The sequence below is a fragment of the Camelus ferus genome, chromosome 12, assembly GCF_009834535.1.
Source record: "Camelus ferus isolate YT-003-E chromosome 12, BCGSAC_Cfer_1.0, whole genome shotgun sequence".
Lineage (NCBI taxonomy): Eukaryota > Metazoa > Chordata > Mammalia > Artiodactyla > Camelidae > Camelus > Camelus ferus.
In genome coordinates this window covers 34,434,814-34,441,091 of record NC_045707.1, presented here as the reverse complement: position 1 = coordinate 34,441,091, position 6,278 = coordinate 34,434,814, and positions in this window count along the sequence as shown.

Below are 6,278 nucleotides of genomic sequence, written 5' to 3'. Positions count from 1 at the left end.
TGATTTTTCTTGCTGGTAAGACTAAATGAAAATCAGAACCCAAAGCAGTCGAAGTCTTTCAGGTCCAATTCACACTGCCAAAGTTAAAAGACTGCCAGGGTGGAAGACTGAATCACTCCCTATGCCAGTTACAGCTGTGTGTTTCATATTTATAATGAATTTCTTGATTCCAATGTTTTAAAAATTCACTCATCTTCCAAAATTTTATTCTTATCTCTTACCCTACGTCTCTTGCCTTTCCCCCATGACCCCTCCATTCCTAGGAACTGACTGCAAAGCTGTTAAAGGCATTCAGTATAACATCAGTTCAGAATGTCCCAATTTAGCCTGATGTAAACATCCTGAGGTAAAATATTCAGAAGGAGGGCTGAATCAATGAGTGGTGATTCTTTTTCTTGGTGAAGTCATCAAAGATAAGTGGGCCAGAAAAAGTGCTTAAAACTAGTAAGACAGAATGTATTTGGGAAAAACTATAAAGTTAAAGGGTAGATTTTTTAAAAAATCAATGGTAAAAGTGCAGGATGTGGGAGAACTGATTTAACAACCATTCATGGAAGACAGGCTGTGAGATTTTATTGACTGAAAGTTCTCTAGGAGCCAGAGAAGCAGTGTTGCAAACTTGTGCTGCATTTTGAGAAGCATGGTGCTCAAGACTGGTGTGGAAAAGATTTAATTCCACCTTGCAATAACCGTATGATATCTGGATCATCATATAAGGTTCTGGTAGCCAGATTTCCATGTAATTCATGTTTCTGGCTGGTGTTATGGGTCACTTCCATCTCACATTTAATTTTCATAATGTGTGCCTGCATCCTGAACCCACCTACCAAGAACCAGGAGTTCTCAAGGGAAAAACGCCAAATAACATACGAAGAAGAATCTAGTGACAGAGAGTGGGCTTATGAACATACAGTTGCAAACTACAGATGGACTATTGCCTCACAATCAAATGCCTTCTTCAAGTAACATTAAGTAAGATTCTGATGGAAGTGAAGCTAATTTTTGGTGTTCTGGGACTTCAGATCTCATGGATGCAAAATAAGCAAAATTCATTTGCTTATTATGATGGAAACCAGATGGGAATATCAAAGTAATATATCACAGATGTAGAATCTATAGACTAGAAAACTGACTTCTCTCCATATGTGTGGGAATTCTGACCATGTCTGTGTTGTCCCAAATAAACTGTTATGTCCAAATGTTTATCCAAACCACTGTACTTGTCCTATTAAAAGGTAATGAGTTTGATTACTTATTTCCAGATCTGAATGTTTTGGCTGGGGAGAGAGGATAAGATATCCCGTGGCAGTGGTTGAGAGTTATTTGCTTCATATGTGCCTGTTGCTTGCTTTGTATGATCCAGGTCCTCCGAGGAGAGAACTGAGAACAAGTTAAGGTGAATTAGCAGCATCAGCTAGGTAATTCAGGGTTATACTACCACCTGTTGAGCAGGTGTGGGAGGACACGGAGGCTTGGTCACTACCAGTGAAGGTGACTCCCTCAGACCCTCTTACACTGCTGGTGAGAATGTAGTTTGGTGAAGCCAATATGGAAAACGGTATGGAGACTTCTTAAAAAACTAAAAATAGACTTTCCCTATGATCCAGCAATCCCACTCGTAGGCATATACCCAGAGGAAACTCTAATTCTAAAAGACTGCTGCATCCCAATGTTCATGGCAGCACCATTTACAATAGCCAAGACATGGAAGCAACCTACATGTCCATCAACAGATGACTGGATAAAGAAGCTGTGGTATATTTATACAATGGAATACTACTCATTCATAAAAAAGAATGAAATAATGCCATTTGCAGCAACATGGATGGACCTAGAGATGATCATACTAAATGAAGTATGTCAGAAAGAGAAAGAAAGACACTATATGATATCACTTATATGTGGAATCTAAAAAAAATGGCATAAATGAACTTATTTACGAAACAGACTGAGACATAGAAAAGAAACTTATGGTTACGGGGGGGAGGGGTGGGGAGAGATAAATTGGGAGTTCAAGATTTGTAGATCTATGCATAGTATAGTAAACAAGTTTATCCTATATAGCACAGGGAACTATATTCAATATCCTATAATAAACCATAATGGAAAAGAATCTGACTGAATCACTATGCTGTACACCAGAAATCAACACAACATTGTTAACCAACTATACTTCAATTAAAAAAAATATAACTCCCACCGACTATAGCAAACAAAGGAGCAGCTGTTAATGGATGCATGATTATCACCTCAGGGCTCAGCACAAAGGGAGCAGGCAGAACCACCCATTGCCCAGTCTTTCCATCTGCATGCTTTGAAAGATGCTGCCTGAGGGTCAGCTTGAACTCTAGCATACATCTAGAGACTGCCTAGGATCCTCCCTGGAGACATGGGACACTTGCATGACCCGAGAGGGCATTATGCAAAGTAAAATGAAGCAGACAGAGGAAGACAAATACTGCACGGTATCACTTCCACATGGAATCTAAAAAGAAAAGTTGAACTTAAAGAAACAGTATAAAAGTGGTTGCCAGGAGCTGGGGGGTGGAGAGGGAGGAAATAGGGAGAGACTGGTAAAAGGTACAAACTCAGTTATAAGAAGAATAAGACTTGAGGATCTCGTGTATAATATGGTGATTATAGTTGATAACATTTTTATTGTACAATTTAAATTTGCTAAGGGAGTAGAATTTAAATGTTCTCATCAAAAAAAGGTGGGGGTAAGTGGGTAAATGTGTGAGGTGGTGGATGTGATGATTAACTTGATGCAGGCAGTCCTTTCTCAATGTATTCATATATCAAATTATCACATTACCTCAATTAAAGTGAGAAAGGAAATAAATGGACGGTATCTGTATCCAGAACCAGTGACCTAAATAAGCTGAGTTAAAAGCCTTCTACAGAGTTAACTTCTACCAGAGTTAACGTGATGAGATCACAAGGAAACAATTTATCAGCCCTCTTCTCTTAGAACTGACCTTTTCCAAGGTGAACTGCTCAACTTTGGAAGGGGAGAAGTTGCTTTGAAACTGCATCATTCTTTTTTTCTCCTCTTCTAGTTTTATTGAGATGTAATTGACATACAACACTATACACGTTTAAGGTGTACTGTATAATGATTTGATTTACCTACATCATAAAGTGATTATCATGATAAGTTTAGTGAACATCTATCATCTCATATAGCTATAAAATTGAAGAAATAAAACTTTTTTTCTTGTGATGAGAACTTTTTGGATTTATTCTGTTAACAACTTGGATATATAACATACAGCAATTACATTTATCATTTGTACATTACATCACTTACATCATTCTTTTTTTTTTTTTTTTTAACAAAAGAGAAAGAGATCATTCAGTAAAGGCTTACTGTGCTCCAATGTGCCAGATGCAGGTGCTGGGGAAACAACAGAAAATAAGACCCTGACCTCAGGGACTTACATTTTAACTTGTGGACATTATTTTTCCTTTAAACAATTTTTCGTGGGGAAAATGTGTCTCTACTTTTGACAGATACAACAGAACTTCCCACTGTCAGTTCGTGAAAGAGAAAACCCAATTCACAGATACTCAGATTTGTGGTCATTTAAATAACATTCTGCTGTCAATTTTACTACCACATAAAACAATGTGGTTATTATAGTTAAATTATAGTTAAAACAACAGTAGGTATTCTGATTAACAAATTTCCTTTTCAATTATCCATTTTTGAGGACAGAGAAGGAAGGGAGGGACGAAGAGAAGAAAGGAAGACTGTACTCTAGGACCTTATCCTGTCTATGACCCTCAGAAAGTGACTCATTCCCATGACTTTAATTTTACACAGTTATAAACTGGGGATGTCTACCACATGTGTATCAATACTTTTGTGTTCAGAAGATGACGTTTTATTTTTATTGAGCATCTACTGTCCAATATGTGTTATAAATCATACAAAAACGTACTTTGCTCCCTAGGAATCTATGTATAGTCTATGAAGATAAGACTATATGGAATAATCAGTACCCAGGTAGCTTGGAGAATAGTCACATCTCATTCATGCCTGACTTTTGTGCCTGGCCTCTCACACACTGGGGACCCAGGTCCTTACTGGGTCCCAACCCTTGGGTAGGTCCTGAGTCAGCTTGGCTCAGCTCCCTCCAGCCCTCGGGAAAGCAGTTTCCAGGCCATCGCAGTGGGGGACTGAGGTTAGGCCTATTCACTCCTCCTAGCATCCCTATTTAGGACTTACCTGAGTAGCTAGACTCTGGGGAGGGTGCAAGTCACGCGTTGAAGGCAGCAAGGGAGCACCCCATCTCACCCCCTCTGGTAGGGTTTCCCTTACATCATTCTTAAATGCTACTCTATATAACTTAGTTAAAGGTGGGGAGAGGGAAGTTTAAGCAGAGGAAATGGAGTCACAGGGGCTGAAAAGACAAGAGCGAATGTCACATTTGGAAAATCTAAAATAATTCAGAATGAGGGTGATGAGAAAGTAAAGTAAAGAGAGTAAAGAAAGAAAGTAAAGCAAGAGATGAGGCTGGACAGGAAAGGGGTTGCCATGAAGAGCTTGTTGGCCTCACTAGGGAAAATGGATTTTTATCCTGAGGGTTATGAAGGCCATTTGTGTACTTTAAAGCAGGTATGAGTGTCTTGAATCAGATTTACAGTTTAGAAAGACCACTTTCACTGCAATATGGAGAATGGGGCAGTACCAGATAAGCCAGCATCTTGTAAGGAGACCCAGAGAAAACAGAAAGTTGTTCCAAAATTTGGTGGATGTTGACCAAGTCAGTAGTCATGATGACACAAAGAAGTGAAGAGAATCAAGGAAGTATCTAGGAGGCAGAACTCACAGGAATTGGAGTCTACCTTGATTTGGGGATGGGGGAGAGACAGGATTGATGATGACTCTCTGGTGTCTGCACTGGGCAGTGATGTAGGTGGAGGTGCTTTCACAGAGAGGAGAATACAGGAAGGGAGGGCAACTGGGAGGGAAAGATAAAGATGCTGTGCTTTTGCTTTGGAGATGCTGAGTTTGAAGTGCCCGTGGGACATGTAAATGGAGATGTCTAGCAACTCTTGATAACGTGTACCTGAGGGTCTGAAGGGAGAATATGCTGGAACTCCAGATAGGGGAATTCTCAGTATATATGAATGTTAGTTGGAGACAACAGAGCAGCTGAAATCATATTGGAAGCATCTGTAGAATGAAGAGAAAAGGAAGTAAGGGATTGGTCCCTGAGGAACATCAACTTCTAAGAGGTTGTCAGAAAAAGGAACCCAGGAAGGAATTTGAGAAGGTGCAGCTTGAGATAGGAGAACTAGCTGAGTACTGGATCACAGAGATCAAGGACAACGTTTCAAGAAGGAAGACGTGGAACTAATCATAGACACGTCTGAGAGGTCAAGTAAGAGGACTAAAAGGAGCACATTGTGTTTAGCAACCGTGGAAGTTCACCAATGACTTGGTCCTCAAGTTTCTTGTGATTTACATGGGATTGGTAAGGAACTGGCATAACAAACACATGGGAAGACACAATAGAAGCATAAGAACATGTAAAATAATTCTGTAAGCATGTATGCACATGAGAATTTAAATGATCTGAGTCACATTTCATGTAATTATTATAGAAATGCTTAAAAATAGAATTTTTTGTCTTTTTTGTTTGTTTTGTGGGGTTTTATGCAGGGAGTATTTATTTATTTATTGTAATAGAGGTACTGGGGATTGAACGCAGAACCTCATGCATACTAAGCACATACTCTACCACCTAGCTATACCCTCCCCCCTTAAAAATAGAATTTAAATAAAGTTTTATAAGAGCGAGAAATTTGGCTTGATAGAAGACCCTCCCATAGGAGAAATGGAAAAATCAATACCATTTCTATGAAGTTTTGGGGGATTGCTCTGAATTTTCTTCTCATATTTCATGTGTTTAAGATAAGTTTCAAAACTGTGCCTATTTGATAGTAGTAATATATCATATTTGTGACACTTGGATTCATTGACATACAGTATGCAAGGGTTTTCTGCCCACTGTTGGTCACTGCTGGTTTCATTTCATGTATTGTTTTTAGGCTTACGGTTTTTGCTTTTTTTTCCCACAGTGGAGGATGAAGAAATAAGATTTATTGAGCTAGAGGGTGAAGTCCCAGTGTGGGAGGCTTTATTGTTCCCATTTTACAGGTGAAGAAGTTGAGCCTGAGAGGGGTTCACTAATTTGCTTAAGGTCACAATGAAGCCAAATTCTTTCTAACAGAGGTCATTATGCTGCCTCTTCCTTTTGTCATGCTTC